Source organism: Lissotriton vulgaris, chromosome 9 (genome assembly GCF_964263255.1).
Source record: "Lissotriton vulgaris chromosome 9, aLisVul1.2, whole genome shotgun sequence".
Lineage (NCBI taxonomy): Eukaryota > Metazoa > Chordata > Amphibia > Caudata > Salamandridae > Lissotriton > Lissotriton vulgaris.
This window is the reverse complement of record NC_141697.1, coordinates 597,072,942-597,090,104: the sequence shown is the minus strand read 5'-3', so window position 1 is coordinate 597,090,104 and position 17,163 is coordinate 597,072,942. Positions and strand designations below refer to the sequence as shown.

General features: G+C 47.1%; 1 protein-coding gene across 2 annotated transcripts in view; it reads right to left on the bottom strand.

Moving 5' to 3' along the window:
- Window positions 1-17,163, bottom strand: part of DAAM1 (dishevelled associated activator of morphogenesis 1) — a 679,460-nt gene that overhangs the window by 454,691 nt on the left and 207,606 nt on the right. For both annotated transcript variants that reach the window (XM_086938202.1, XM_086938204.1), the window contains exon 3: window positions 12,145-12,178. The gene's annotated coding sequence lies outside the window, so the exon portion shown is untranslated. The remainder of the gene's footprint in view (window positions 1-12,144; window positions 12,179-17,163) is intronic.

The window sequence follows — 17,163 nt, the reverse complement described above, 5'->3', positions numbered from 1 at the left end:
CCTCTGAAGCGCCTTCCAGTAGTACCCCTGGTTTGAAGTCCCAAAGATTTAGCTGTGGCCCTACTATCTTTGTAACGTTCCAAGGCAGCGTCAGCTTTCTTGCCAAACAATCCTGAGCCACTAAAGGGCAAGTCCATCAAAGCAGACTGTACATCTGCAGAAAACTCCGATGTTTTTAGCCACACAGCTCTTCCAGCGTCCACCGAAGAGCCCATGACTCTCGCCAGCGTATCCGCAGTGTCTAGCCCACTCTGTATAACTTGTCTCGCAGCAGCCTGAGTGTCCGCAATTACTTCCTGAAAATCCTTTCTGTCCACCTCAGGAATTTTTGGCACTAGCTGCTTTACGGAATCCATCAAGGCATGGATGTACCGTCCCATAAGACAAGTTGCGTTGGTAGATTTTAACGCCATACTGGCTGAAGAGAAAACCTTCTTGGCCGCCCGGTCTTGCTTTCTGGACTCCTTTTCCCCAGGAACCTGCGGAAAGGCCCCTATAGACTTCTTCGAGCAGGCAGCCTGCACAACCAGACTCTCAGGCAGAAGGTGTGTTGACAAAAAGTCTGGGTCACCAGGCGCAACCCTATACCTCCTGGCCACAGACCTTGAAACAGCTGGAGCTGTCAAGGGCTTCTTCCAGACCTCATAAATGGGTTCAGCCAAAGCATCATTAAACAGCAGCATTGGCTCAATGACCGAAGAAGGCGAGTGTAGGACCTCTGTCAGAAGGTTTGACTTATACTCCGTAGTGGGCAGAGTGATATTCAATAAGCTTACTGCCTTTTTAATAACAACATGATATGGCATCACATCTTTGGAAGGTACATCCGAAACAGAAGCCAAATCGCACTCAGGGGACAGTTCAAGCCCACTGGCCTCTCTCAGGTCATCAAAAGGATCATCAGAATCCTGTAAATCCCCTTCTTCAGCATCAGCAAACTGATACCTTTCTTCCTCCAGAAGTCTCTGGGCTTCACGCCTTGACCTCTCCTTAGTAAAGGAAGCTGACTGATCCGGAACCGACTCCGAGCCAAAATGCCATTGCAGTGTAAGAGCCGGCATAAAAGGCAGGAAGGGCGCAGGAGCATAAGCCTAGGGAACGCCCACGTTAAATGCCATAGGACCCGTGGGACCAACAGGTGCACCAGAGGGGTACATCGCCCTGGAGTAAACTCCAAACATCGCATTCAGGAACTGGGATGGATCCTGACCAGGTGCCGGGATGGCTGGATACGGTCCACCTGGTTGCTCTCGAGTGGGCGGAGTCGTCACAACGTCAACCTCCTCCTCGACCTGCGGCACCGGGGTCGACGAACCCGCTGGCACTCTCACCTCATCATCACCAACCTCCTCCACCTCACCTTCATCCGCCCAACGAGAAGGATCAGACTGATTCGGAGAAGGGTTCGCTTGCTGCTTCGGAGACCCTGGCGAATTCGGACGTGAAGCTTCACCATCTGTGTCCTGAGCTTCCGACGCGGAAACCTCCACTTCCTTTCGAAGAAGCCTCACTTGCGACTTCGGTCGCGAACTGGAGTCCTTTCCTGAGTGATGATGTGACTCATGACCCCTTCTCTTATGCTTCTTCCTAGATGACTTTGAACCATGGGCAGAGGACGACTCCGATCTCGACCTCTACCTCGAACGTCGAGACCGAGATTTCAAAGACTTCTTTTATTTTTTTGTTCTTAAGCTTCGCGACGAGGAGCTTTGTCTCTCTCTCCCGAAGGGCCTTCGGAGTCATTTTCTTGCACGATTGGCAATCTTCGACGTCAGAGTCGGAGCTTAGACACCAGACGCAGCATTCATGCGGGTCAGTTATGGACATAGTCTTGCCACATTCCCCGCAAGCCTTAAAACCAGCCTTCTTCGAAGACATCTCGACAGAAGACGAAGATACAGTGAAAATAATCACGAAGTAACAAAGTTACTATAAAGCAACTGTACGATCCCAGAAAACCGTTAGCGTCGACAACGCGGAAAAAAGGGAACTGATGTCATCATCATCACGCCGGCGTGGGCCTATTATGGTGTCGGTGACGTCAGCGGAGTCGCACACGATGCCGTGCCTCTGTGACGTCGGACCACGTCGGCGCGAAGCTACAAAATGAATTTCCGAATGCTGCTGACGCAGGGGGATATTCACAAGGTGAGGAATCCACTGGCAGATGTATCTATCAGAAATTACAAACATGTACATAACTACATTTGGCAATGCAATACACTACACCTGCACTCAGGGCCTCACAAGGATTAACAGTGCAAATATTTTACCCGTTTCCCCTCCCAGTGGGTGTAATCAACCTATAACCCTGCCTACTATTTTAATCTGTGAGATTCCTTGTAACAAAATACACATGTAAAGCCCTTAGCACATGTACAAAACGGGTAAATAATAATTCCCTCTTAATGACTTACTGGCTTCAACATATACTATTGACAGTAAGTAAGGCTGGCCTACTGCATTTGTTGTCACTTTCCGTAGTAATAGAACAGACTTATGTGAGGTGACCTAACTTTTCCCAGTGAACCATCCAAGCTCTTTGCACTGTCATGTTGTTAAAAGCATTTCAAGCTATTGTTTTGAGCCCAAGTTATCCCAAAAGGTAAAACAAGGCCTTTTTTCAATGAAATCACACACCTTTTTAACAATCAAAAAGCTTGTAGAAAGGAAAACAAACCTAGGGGCACAGCCCTAGTCCTTCTCTCAGTATTGCTCTTTAAAGCTCTTTTGTATGGTGATCACATAAGGTCTGGAGACAGCTGCACTGTCAAGTAAGACCTAAACATGATGCTGCTCTAAATGTGGATGTACCACACTTGTAGAATACACTTGTTGCCGATATCTACAACAAAACGAATAATCAACCTGTTCCCAAAAAAATCTAAAACCCATCTGCCTAGCACAAAAGTAAAGCAGCCAAAGATCCTCCACAATTATAGCCTAGGGTACAAAAAAGTATTAAAGAATTATTTTACATTAGCGCGTCATACCACACGTCTGCCATTTGTGTCAAATATAACGTATTACTATAAACCAATTTCAAATTTCTGCGATTTGCCGACCTGGATGACGGCTGCATGGCTTTGCCAGGATTCAGCCTTGTGACCAAATCAAGAGGTCAGCAGAGCATTTTTACCTCACTAAGCAATTTTCCATAAAATGGCTGCAATTTTCAATACTCAACACCCAGCTGGTACTTTAAATTATACTGGAAAACAAAGGTTGGCGGCTCTTGCACCATACAGCTTCACACTTTTGCAATCCAGAAACCTGAGCGGACACTAGGAGTGTTTTTTAAAAAGTGCTGAAGCCAGTCTGACATTTGCATTGAAAGATGTGATTAAGGACCTGCTAGTTGATTGAACTGCATCTGTATTCAGCCTATGGCTGAGCCTTTAAGAGCAGCCATAGGTTCTAGGGGAAGACTGACTAGAACATCCACTACAATTTCGTTCAAATGCCCAATAAAAAAAAAAAAGGTAAACCTTTGATCATTTTGAAAAACAAATATGGACATATGTACTGCACCTCTCTTTCAGCCATCTCTCAAGCACAGAGCAGAAGGAGCAGGTAACAGCTTGTTCGATCGGACAGGAGTTAAGGACTACTGTGTTAGAAACTGGAAGCTCCAATGAAGACAACAGAATGGCCGAGGGCCACTAGAAAGCAAATGTAGGCCTCCTGATTTTGCCCTGTTTAATTCAGAACATCTTATTCCCAGAGGGTGAAATGTTCCAATAGGATTATATAAATATCAATAAGGAGGGGATACAAAGGTCCAGAACTTTTGCTCCTAAGATCAATTATGACAGTAATAAAGGGTAACTCTTCCTGTGGTGCTGTATCCAAGATTGATTATGTGATAAGGGGGGTCTTCCTTATTAGGAAGTGATGCCCTCGCACACCTGTGAAGGTGTCCTGCTTCCTCATCCGGCTTAGTTCCTCGTGGGGTCCACATTGCAATGCCCCATGGGCTCCACAAGAGGGATCTTTAACAGAGATCTTTTGAGTAGAACCAAGCTGTGATAGTGAGTGAGGGTGTGTGGTAAATAAGTGAGGAAGTGAATTAAAACTACCTATGGGGTACCACAAAGTTATATTTAATCCGGGGTCTTCTGGGTAGGGATAAAACGTGTGTGTAGATTGCCTTTCTCCATTACGAGAAGTTCGCAATCTACCAATGTGTATGGGTCAACATGTTTCACGCCTCAGTGTTCCAGGAGGAATCCATGGCGTTTCATCCGAACCGAAGAAAGTGAGAATCCCTACCCTTAGTCTGGGTTACGCAGAGGTTATATGTTGTGTGGTAGTCAATAATTACCACAGGGAAAATCTATAATGGAGGTGAGTCACATAGGTACCTGCTTATCAATTGACTAAAGATAGGTTCTCAACATCCAACCCTTCAAATAGGAATAATGTGCATCTTGGATTCAAGCAGAGAACCAAGACAGTGCTTCGGCAAAAAGTTTATGGACCATGACAGTGTGTTGCGCCATAACCTACCAATCATTCTGCCTTCCCCCGATGAGCGTAGAGTACACTGGAGTGAGTAGTGTAGAGTGGTGCAGAGAGCAGTGGCATAGAGTAGAATAGAATGGTGTAGAGTTCAGTGGTGCAGAGTGCAATAGAGTAGCGTTGTGTGCAGTGCACTAAAGTGTAGTAGAGTTTAGTGGTGTGAAGTGGTGCAGAGTAGATTGGCGCAGAGTGCAGGGACATAGAGTAGATTGTCTCCTGAGGCGGAAAGCCGGGAGCGCTAAGATCTGATTTAAAAAACTTTGTGATACTGTGTTCTTAATTTTCACTTACTTACTGCACTCTTGGCACTCTGAACAGTGGAATCGCTGCAACGACACCCCCTATCTTCATCGCCATTTCTCGAGGGCGAGGCGCGTCCCGAGACACGCCCCCTCTGCTGGCCACGCCCCCTACCAGGCGTATAAATAACGCGCCCAGTCACTCTGCGGCGCACTTACATCGGTCTCCTGAGGCGGAAAGCTGGGAGCGCTAAGATCTGATTTTAAAAACTTTGTGATACTGTGTTCTTAATTTTCACTTACTTACTGCACTCTTGGCACTCTGAACAGCGGAATCGCTGCAACGACACCCCCCGTCTTCGCCATTTCTCGAGGGCGAGGCGCGTCCCGAGACACGCCCCCTCTGCTGGCCACGCCCCCTACCAGGCGTATAAATAACGCGCCCAGTCACTCTGCGGCGCACTTACATCGGTCTCCTGAGGCGGAAAGCCGGGAGCGCTAAGATCTGATTTCAAAAACTTTGTGATACTGTGTTCTTAATTTTCACTTACTTACTGCACTCTTGGCACTCTGAACAGCGGAATCGCTGCAACGACACCCCCCATCTTCATCGCCATTTCTCGAGGGCGAGGCGCGTCCCGAGACACGCCCCCTCTGCTGGCCACGCCCCCTACCAGGCGTATAAATAACGCGCCCAGTCACTCTGCGGCGCACTTACATCGGTCTCCTGAGGCGGAAAGCCGGGAGCGCTGAGATCTGATTTTAAAAACTTTGTGATACTGTGTTCTTAATTTTCACTTACTTACTGCACTCTTGGCACTCTGAACAGCGGAATCGCTGCAACGACACCCCCCATCTTCATCGCCATTTCTCGAGGGCGAGGCGCGTCCCGAGACACGCCCCCTCTGCTGGCCACGCCCCCTACCAGGCGTATAAATAACGCGCCCAGTCACTCTGCGGCGCACTTACATCGGTCTCCTGAGGCGGAAAGCCGGGAGCGCTAAGATCTGATTTTAAAAACTTTGTGATACTGTGTTCTTAATTTTCACTTACTTACTGCACTCTCGGCATTCTGAACAGCGGAATCGCTGCAACGACATCCCCCATCTTCATCGCCATTTCTCGAGGGCGAGGCGCGTCCCGAGACACGCCCCCTCTGCTGGCCACGCCCCCTACCAGGCGTATAAATAACGCGCCCAGTCACTCTGCAGCGCACTTACATCGGTCTCCTGAGGCGGAAAGCCGGGAGCGCTAAGATCTGATTTTAAAAACTTTGTGATACTGTGTTCTTAATTTTCACTTACTTACTGCACTCTTGGCACTCTGAACAGCGGAATCGCTGCAACGACACCCCCCATCTTCATCGCCATTTCTCGAGGGCGAGGCGCGTCCCGAGACACGCCGCCTCTGCTGGCCACGCCCCCTACCAGGCGTATAAATAACGCGCCCAGTCACTCTGCGGCGCACTTACATCGGTCTCCTGAGGCGGAAAGCCGGGAGCGCTAAGATCTGATTTTAAAAACTTTGTGATACTGTGTTCTTAATTTTCACTTACTTACTGCACTCTTGGCACTCTGAACAGCGGAATCGCTGCAACGACACCCCCCATCTTCATTGCCATTTCTCGAGGGCGAGGCGCGTCCCGAGACACGCCCCCTCTGCTGGCCACGCCCCCTACCAGGCGTATAAATAACGCGCCCAGTCACTCTGCGGCGCACTTGCATCGGTCTCCTGAGGCGGAAAGCCGGGAGCGCTAAGATCTGATTTTAAAAACTTTGTGATACTGTTTTCTTAATTTTCACTTACTTACTGCACTCTCGGCACTCTGAACAGCGGAATCGCTGCAACGACACCCCCCATCTTCATCGCCATTTCTCGAGGGCGAGGCGCATCCCGAGACACGCCCCCTCTGCTGGCCACGCCCCCTACCAGGCATATAAATAACGCGCCCAGTCACTCTGCGGCGCACTTACATCGGTCTCCTGAGGCGGAAAGCCGGGAGCGCTAAGATCTGATTTTAAAAACTTTGTGATACTGTGTTCTTAATTTTCACTTACTTACTGCACTCTCGGCACTCTGAACAGCGGAATCGCTGCAACGACACCCCCCATCTTCATCGCCATTTCTCGAGGGCGAGGCGCGTCCCGAGACACGCCCCCTCTGCTGGCCACACCCCCTCAACGCCCTGACTCTCCTGCATAAATCATGTGCCTGGGCAGGACGCGCAGCGGACGAGCGCAGCGGGAGCGCCGTTTGCGCGCCGAAGGCAAGCCCGTCTGCGCCCGTCCGCGGCCGGACGGGGCTAGGGGCACGACTCCATGCCAAAACTACGTCCTACTCTTCCAAGGATCTTATTGCCCTCCAAGGCCATTGGCCACTTCCGGATCCCATCCGAAGATTGATCTCCTCACTAGGCCCTGCTCCTTCTTCCCCCACAGCACCCTATCCCCCGCTGCACGCTCCCCCGTCACCCTGCCCCCCTCCCCTTGACCCCCCCCCCCCCCCGCACTCCGGCATTGTCTGTCTTCCTACTCAACACCAGGTCAGCGGTCAAGCACCACCACGAGCTGTTCGTCTTACTCGAATCAGAGAAACCTGACCTACTGCTCCTGACCGAAACCTGGTACTGTGATACTTCCCTCCCTGTTCTCCTGGCCACCCTACCCCCCTCCTATGTGGCCCTGCGAGCCGACCGGTCAGCAGGCAAGGCTGGCGGTGGGGTCGCCCTAATCGCTCGGTCGGAGTTGAACTTTCAATCACTTCCCTTTTCCCCCATTCCCCCTGCTGACTTCCTGGTAGTCCGCTCTCTTTCATCTTCCCCCCCCATCACTTGCCTCTTAATGTACCGCCCTCCTCAGCCCTCGCTCTTGCCGGCATTTCAAGACCTGTTGGCCAACTTGGTGGTCAACCACGCCTCGGTCTTGGTGCTAGGGGACTTCAATTACTGGCCCTCAGACCCACATGAGTGCTCAGCCTCAAAATAATTCACAGATTGCCTTTCGTCCCTCAATTTCGTGTCACACATATCCGTCCCCACTCATTCCCATGGGCACACACTGGACCAGGTCTGGTCCCTCAACCTCCCTGTGGCCTCGGCTGCTGTCTCGCCGTGCCCATGGTCCGACCATGCCCTCATCTCCTTCTCCATTCTCCGCAACCTGCTGCCTAAAACTCCGCACGCCAAAAACACCTGGGTGCGGAACTGGAATAGACTGGATTATCCCTCCTTGACCACCCTGCTCCGCAACTCCACCCCTACTCTTGCTGGCTTACCATCTGCCTCTCAAGCCAAGGCCATCAACACCTGGCTGGCTGGAGGCTGCGACTCAGTGGTGCCCCTACGCCGCATTTCCATCCGCCGACCAAAGGACTCCAATAGATGGTTCAATGACCACCTAAAAGATCTGAAACTGAGCGCCCGACGGGCGGAGAGGCAATGGAGGAAAAATTACAGTCCCTTATCAAAAACCCACTTTTTATCAGCACTGGCCAAATACAAAACAGCAATCCTGGCTGCAAAAACCACCTACTTTTCGTCAAAAATAACTTCTGCAGAAAACAAACCCAGGGAAATCTTCGGCATAGTGAATGACCTGGCATTCTCAGACCGAACCTCACCCCATATCCCTCCCTCCCAGCCTCTCTGCGACCAACTTAACACCTACTTCTTAGACAAAATAGCTACCATCAAGACCAACATCCCACCACCTTCGTCTGCCTTCGTCGATCCCTCCCCCCCTCCCGTTCAATGCACTTTTACCTCCATTCCCCCCCTCACTCAGGACTCTTTTCTGGCGATACTCCCCAAAGTGAAGTCGGGGTCTCCTGCGGACGTCTGCCCGGCACGAGTCCTGCAGCAAATTTACTCCGGCTGCCCTGAATGCCCCCATTGCCTTCCTCAACAGCTCCCTGGCACAGGGCGTAGTGCCCTCTGCGCTAAAGGCAGCTACCATAGTGCCCATCCTGAAAAAACCTGGCGCTGACCCTTCCATCTCGGCCAACTACCGCCCCATCTCCCTGTTACCCTTTCTGGGCAAGGTGATGGAACGCCACGTCACCGCGGCACTTAGCGCCCATGTTGAGGCAAATGGGGGACTGGCATCCCGCCAAGCCGGGTTCCGTCCCAGGCATTCGACCGAATCAGTCGTGGTCTCAGTATTAGACAAACTCAGAAAGGGCATGGACGAGAACAAACACCAGGCACTGGTCCTCCTTGATCTCTCCGCCGCCTTTGACACGGTGGACCATACCATCTTACTTACCCGTGTCAAGGCGGCCGGCATCGGGGGATCAGCTCTGGTCTGGCTCTCCTCCTTTCTGAGGGACCGCACTCAGGCGGTCCGGCTAGGCGACTTCACGGCCACTCCTCTCCCTGTCACCTGCGGTGTTCCCCAGGGATCCTCTCTCTCCCCCCTACTTTTCAATCTTTATATCTTTCCTCTCATCTTCGCACTCCAGCAGCTGGAGGTCACCGTTTATAATTACGCGGATGCCCTCCAGCTCATCTTTGATCTGTCCCCTTCTCCTTTCTCTGTCTCTAACTTCCAGTCAACTATGACATTCATCAGGGACTGGATGAACCACAACCACCTTAAGCTGAACCCGGATAAAACCGAGCTGGTTCTCACTGGTGGTTCATCCAGCCCCTGGAACTCTCTCTTCTGGCCCCCCTCTCTTGGTCCCGCACCGACCCCCTCCACCACGGTCAAAACACTTGGCGTCAAAATAAACAACCAGCTCACCCTCCATTCACAAATTAGTTCCGTGGTATCCTCCTGCTTCCTCACTCTCCGCACTATCCGCACTGTTTCCCGCTTCTTTTCCCCCCAGGCACTTAAGATCATCATGGCCGCACTAGTGATATCGCGACTGGACTACGCAAACGCTCTGTACCATGGCATCCCCACGTACAGCTTGCGTAGACTCCAGACTATCCAGAACCAAGCAGCCCGGCTGGTATACGGCCTCCCTCGTTATCACCATTCCACCCCCCTTCTCAGGGAGCTTCATTGGCTCCCTGTAAAAGAACGTTCCCTCTTTAAGATCGGCTGCATGGTCTTCCAGGCCCGCCAGGGCACTGCCCCCGCTTTCATCTCTTCATTAATCAATCCTTATGTACCTGCAAGAGAACTTCGGTCTTCCTCCAAGTCCCTTCTCCAGATCCCTCGTTTCACACGTAAAAAGTGGGGCGGGGCCAACTTCTCCACCCTGGCTCCCACATTCTGGAACTCACTCCCTGACCACCTCCGCTCGGCCACTCAGTATCTCCCCTTTCGTAGAGATCTGAAAACGTTCCTCTTCAGCCAGGCCTTCCCCACTTAAACTCTCTTAAAATCTCCTCTTATCTCTTTCTCTGGTCTTTCTCCCTCAGTTGCCGAACCCCCTAGCACCAAGAAACCGCAAGGTGTACGCTGCGCTCTAGAAATATTTTAAATTAGAAATTAGAATTGTTTTAGTGTGGAGCGGTGCACAGTGGAGTGTAGAGTGCAGTGCTGCAGAACAGACTGCAGTGCTGTAGGGTCGAGTGCCACTGGGTGGTGTGCTATAGAGTGCCGTGGTGCATAGTAAGGTTGTGTGTTATAGAGTGCATTGGCATTAAGTGGTGTAAAGTAGAGATGCGTGGTGTGAAGTGGCATACAGTACAATGCTGCAGAGTAGAGTGGTGTGAGGTTGAGTTCACTGACACACAGTAGAATGGTGTAGAGTAGAGAGCCGTACTGTGAAGTAGCATAGAGTGGAGTGGTGTAGAGTAGAATGCAATGACACAGGGTGGAGTGCTGCGAGTAGACTCCAGGAGAGTGGAGTGGGGTAGAGTAAAGAATGTGGTGGAACACTGCCATTACAGACAAAACATCTTCACTTGAAATGAGTATTACATTTGCACAAACATACAGTTTTACTGATAAACTTATACTGCGCACAAACGATATGTGTGGAAATGTCATTACCTAGTGTATTGTTTTGATCATATTAAAATATTTGTTTACATCACACTTCAGAATTACCAATAAATGATTCATTTTTGCTTTTCTAATTCTGATATTTTCTAAAATATCTTCACCGTTCATTTACAGGCATTTAAATGTTGTGTACTAGAAAAAAAACATTGCACAGCCTTCCTTTAGCACACCCTCAGTAGCCAGCATGATTGTCACATAAATCCTCTCACATTAAAGTCAGAAAAATAAAACTAAACACTAAGCTCCCTGGAAGAAGAGCCTGATATTTGACCTCAGTCTTTGAATGCACAGCAAATGAGAGAAGATGAGAACATGATTTAAAGGTCTGTTTACAGAAATAGAGCACTGGTGAAAAAATACTGTACATAGGGTTTCAGCAATGCGGAGGGACGAACTCAAGCTGGGCAGCTTAAAAAAACAAATAGAGCCAGTAAATAGAAAGCAAGCTAATGTGTGTTACAAACCACAAAGCCAATGGTAAGCAATGAGTGGGAATGCATTCACAGGGAAGCTTTCTGAATGTCCCCAAGATGTCGTTTGCACACCTAATCTTCGACCTAACCAATGGAATCATCTTCTGTATGAACTGAAAACAGCTTAACACATGGAATTGTAAATCAACCATACTAGAATAATCAAAAACAAAAAAATCCTAACTGCACTTTCCATGTTTCGTATAGCGCCAAGACACCTCTGGGCATTAGCAGTGCTTTATAAGACATTTCATTGATTCATTCGTTTAACCAGTGGTAATCAATAGGCAGGCTTCAAGCCCATACCATTTTGGTACGGTCCAGAAGAGGCTTCCGCTTCCAGACCGCTAAAAGTTATGCGCGGTTGGCAAGTTATAAAAACCTGACATCATGCTTTCAGTCAAATTAGCATCCCAATCCTTGTTTGGCTACAGACAAATCCCTCCAGGTTGAAAAAGAAACCAGTTTGCCACAGCGAAAGAACTAAACAAATGGATTCACCAATTCTGTTTGTAGCGCACCCTAATAGCGGTGAGCCCAGCTCTTCCGGGAACAGAGCGTTTCCCTTGCAAATCAGGAAGGGAGTTCCCCATATAACACATGTAAGTAAAAACAAAGTGCGCGGCTTCCAGGGGCTCACAACAGAGGATTTCCTTGTGTTTTGTTCTTGAGCTGATCAGGAGGGAAAACCAGTACAAAAGCTCACTGCGACGAGAAACCAGAATGTCAGCGTGCCCTTGGGGAAGGGATGGGCGCCATTTCTTAGAGGTGACGAAAAGACAATCAAAACTCAAAGGTAACTTCTGTGACCTAGAATAGCAGTCCAGCAAAGCAACGGAAGGGAAACAAGGATTCGGTCGCATAAATGTTTCATATTGGCAGGAAATTTCAAACATCCACAGAGACTCGTTTAATTTATTTAGAAAACCGAATCACAAGCCCAGTACTCACCTCGCCACCATCAAAGAGTCTGCATGAAAGCATCCTAGGGAAAAAACAAAAAAGAGATGCAATTATTAAAAATGCGAAACTCATCACAAGCTAGGTAATTACGTTCACAAGTATTGCAGTGTTAGACATTCAGATATTATACACACTGACTGACATTCATAGATTCCCAAAAGAAATACCAGTGAAAAAAAAACAGCAACAAAAAAAAACAGCCTTCCACACTCAGGCTGCTTGATTAAAGATGCTGAAAAAGCCTTCAATAAAGATTTTGTATTTTATTTATATAGCGCTAACTACCCTTGTCGAGGCGTCGAAGAGCTTTTTCGGCGAGTGGCACGCTTCTCCAGAACCCATAAAGGAGTAGGGGTGAAATAGTATAGTGAAATATAAAAGTAATTTGAGTGGCGGATATGTTAGTCAGTTATTTGGATTAAGAAGGGTAGTGGAGGGATAGAAAGGGAAAAAGGTTTGCATTTATATAGCGCTTGCTACCCCTGATGCGGTGTTAAAGAAAGAGCAATAAATAAAATAGACACCAAACGTAGAAAATAACGTGGCCAAAGAAAGACAGCAATCAACTGTCGGACCCACTTGTGTAGGATTTATTAGTGTGGGTTTTCCAAAATACAAGTGCCAGAAAATCAGAGCTAATGTTGACATTCTTCCCTTCAGTTCAGAGAATACTTTACCCCATCAACGGGACAAAGATCCCACCACACACAACTCTACAAAGCTACGAAGCAGAGCTCCTGATGAAATGCACTGGGTTTCAAGTTCCCTTTCAACCCTCCGTGCGGAATAACATGACCTGTGGATCTCACAGCTGATCACGAGGCGAGGAAAGCATGGCAGCGCAGCTAGTAGAAAAGTGTAATGTCAACCCAGTATGAATGCACACTGTACACACGATACTGGTAATGTGTATTACATGCACATTCCTCAAATGCGATCTAGTTTTCAACAATCTGATATTTTTGTTCACAATCAGAGAGCAGAGTCACAGATCTCCGTCCATTGTGGCAGGCTGGTTTCTAGAGTGGAATGCTGCTGCCACTGCAGTCTGCAAGCCCACAAGGAAAAGGTCACCGTGGGATGAATGAACATGTTTAGCCAATCAGCATTAAGAATCTACCTGGCAATAACGAATTAAAGTGAAAAATAACTTGATCACGTGGCACAACATGGTAAAGGCAATTAGTGGTGTGTAATTGAAACCTGCAAGTAGGCCAACATACACAGACTTTTGATGATTGTAATCTACGGGGCTGCTGCACCCAGACACTACTGCTTGTAAGGATGGTGAGAGTAGAGTATTCTGGCAAAGTAGATTGGGGCTATCCTTTCATGTAAGTGAAATGACTGACACACTAACAACAATCCCTCAGAAAAATACATACTTTGCAAAAGAGCAAAGGGATTCTCAACAGTGCTAACATTAATTCCAGGCTCTGCAGACAGACAGACGCACACAAATTCTCACAGGAAGACCGACAGCAGCAAGCTCAATAAAAGGTACAACTGAACACCCGCACTAGGCTGCACGAGCCCCATAACACGCTAAATGGTTCACAAACTCCAATATAGAGTATGCTTGGGTTTCACACTCCATCCCCCACCTCCACTCCAAAATGAACTGGGCCAAATTTAAGTAGTCACACTGCAAAACTGACGACATTAATCTCAAACAGTTACACAAATGTACTAACAAGCATAGAAACACACACTAATGTACTGACTGGGGAGAGGTACACAAGAGCGGTTAGGGGGGGGGGGATTCGGTGTATTCTTGATAAAGGTTTGATTTACCTGTAGATGCATTTATACTGTTGGTGTAGTGCCATTATTTTCTTACTATTGCATACCCTGTGCATCTTCAATAAAAATTATATAAATAAGAAAAGCATAGAAGCATGCACACGCCAGTACCGCCCCACACCACTACCAAGACCAGTAGAAGCCATTTCCGCGGGTCCTGACAGGCAGAGGGAATATGCTACAGCGATGGATCTTAGGACCAGAGGGTCCCTCCAGCTCCCGCCCATCTCTGCAGCTGTTCGTTCTACAAATACCAAAGTTTTCAAGCCGTGACCAGGGAAATGCAGTTTAAGACTTAATTTTACACTCTTCGACTTTGGGCTAGACAAGAGCTTTGTAGAGTCAATCCTGAAAAGTGTGAAGCGTTGACCGAAATCCGAGCTCCGCGTCATCTCGTCACAGCCTATTCTGTGTTAGCACGTGTCAGGAGAGCAATTTGTATGCACTATTTTGCAGCTCTCGAAGTTCTCCTAAAACTGTGCAAGGTAAACCCACATTAAAAATTCTCAATCCTACATTCTCACCCGCCCCTCAATGGGCTCTCTTCCTGAGAAGGAGCTCAATGTCTCACCCATGATTCCAACTCCACCAGCCTGAAGGTCAGGCCAGAAACTATTCCTGCCTTTCAGCCATGGAAGTGTACTACCCAACCTGTGCTTGGATTACTGACCTTTGCAAGACCTGGCTCGTGGTCTCACATCACTCAAACTAACTTTAATGAGAGCTCTAACCAACTCTTGACCCACTACTTACAACAGTCAGAGTACAACCCTAACGCTGGCTAAGCAGAATCTAACCCTGTACCCAGAGTTTTGCCCCACTGTATAGTGATGCCTCACTCAGAGTGTCTATCCCAGGGAATACCCATTTTAGAAAGTCTAAACCGTGGCAAGAATCTCATCTCTCTGCTTAGGACTCCACACTTGGGTATTGCATAGTATTTACATTTATATAACGATTGCCACCCCTGACGAGAGGATGAAGCACTTTATGTGGGAAAGACTCCATTCCGTAACCCAAAGGCCGTAATTAACCCAGTGGTTATTAGTTATTGCTGTAAATGTGTTGGTCAATGGGGTAGTTTTCTGCTCTATGGAAATGGTTAAAATAATATTGTCCAGTTCCTATCAGGGGTTTAAATAAGTAAGAGTTAGGTGTGATTATTAGAGTGAGTTCGTACAAATGGAAAAAAATGGATAAGTAAATAAGGAGAATGAAGTTAGATATTGTGAGATTGCAAAGGGAGGTTACACTGAAGGAGGATCCGTGATTTAGGAGAGTGACATGAGTAGACAGGTTAGAAAAAGTTAAGTATTGGAAGCAATGGTTACTCGGAAGGAGAGTTTATTATTAGTAAGGAAGGGTATGGTTAGTTTACTAAAGTATAGCAGTAGACAATAAGGCAGGCAGAGATACAGGAAGGTACGATCAGAGGCACTAAGGCAGACAGGGAATACTGCGAATATACATTCTAAATGTAGAAATGTATTTATTATTGATCATTTTTAAGGGGCACTATTCATCTAGGTCTCTGGGGACAGGAATGGTGGAGGGAAATGTTTGCAACAAGTGTGCTGGTTGATGGAGATCTTCGATAATGCGTCATAAGATAACTGGTTCAGGAATTCCCTCTAGTAATATGATTTATCAGCACCAATATCGTGCACATATAATTTCATAAAGGACAGCCCCGTGCGAAGGTAGTATTCTGGAACACTATGTATTAAGAAATATTTTAGCAGCTTCATCATAAGTGACAAAACATTCAAATATCTATGTTGTCTCAGAAGCCTTCAGATCTGGGCTTTCCTTTTACAGCAAGAAAAGAGACGTTTCAAAACAATCACGAGGGCCAGCAAGACCCAACACCAGAAATCAAATATCACAGGTAAGTAACTTTTGCCTCCATTACTGGATCACACACAAATTCAAAAAACTTCTTAAACAGAGTACAAAACAAACAAATCCTTTAGAACTTAGCAAATGATCAATTTGGCCATTATGCAAGCTTTTTAAAACACATTTTCCTATACGAGTCTACCGGAGCGGAGTACCAATCCAATAACGCACACAGAACATCAGATCTTTGCACATATTATCTAGACGCTTTTGCCCAGAATACTGCAATTGTACAATCTACTTTAGAGTAGAGATCTTTGGTTCGGTCTTTTGATAGTAAAGCCTGATCCAAGATGCAATCCATATGATCTGCCAATATCTTACTTACCTATACTTTACTTCTGTCAATGTAATGCCTAAAAAATATCTTGAAAACTAATGGTATTACATATGAGGTCTCTGGGATCTCACAACTTCAGAAAAAAAGACTCAAAAAAGAACATTATAATTTAAAACAAAAACTAACAAAGTTTGAAAGGAAACCAGACTCTTTTTAAGAACAATGCTAGTCTTATGAGGAATAGTTAAATGTACATCAAAGGAAAGAATCCCAATTTTCTTTATAACTGACATTTTTACCACAATAAAAGCTGCATTCAAATAAGATTTAAAGCACAACAAGCATAATTAAAAGGAGCCATTACATCATCAATTTTGCTAACCATGTGTTCTATAAAGTAGCAAGAGACATTCTGGCAGGAAAATACTTTCTCTTAAAACCTTCCATAAATATCTGAATTAAAGCAACTTTAAACAGAAACATATGCGCCATAGTTTCTAGTAAACAACAGACGTTGGAAGAAAATCAACGCCACGAGCTCACTGGTAATACGTTTCAGGTCTTGCAAATACATTTATCTGCCATTTATCCAGAATAGCCGAAAAATAAAATGGAAACGTGCTGTCCAGAGGGTCCTTTATGCATCCCATTAGCAAACTGAAACCCTTGTCTGACACAAATCCTTGTAGATCAGTCATGAGAATGCGAGCCTGAAAGAAGGTGCCATCTCCAGCTCTGGAAACCCACCCCAGCCCCCCCCCCTCTTTAGGCGATGCGAGTGCCAATGGTTTCTAACTCTCAAACAGACCTGAGATCTCAGTTTTTCCTAACAGATGTCTACCTCCTTCCCTGCTCTCATTTGCTCTCATACACTCTCCTTTCCTCCCCTGTTCCCTCCTTCACAACCAAATGCCCAAGCTTACCTATCCACCATTCAAGCCTGTGAGATACAAGCATACTTAGAATATTCATAAAATTCGTTAAAAAGGCTCTTTCCTCATACCTTCTCTATTGTTCCCAACTAT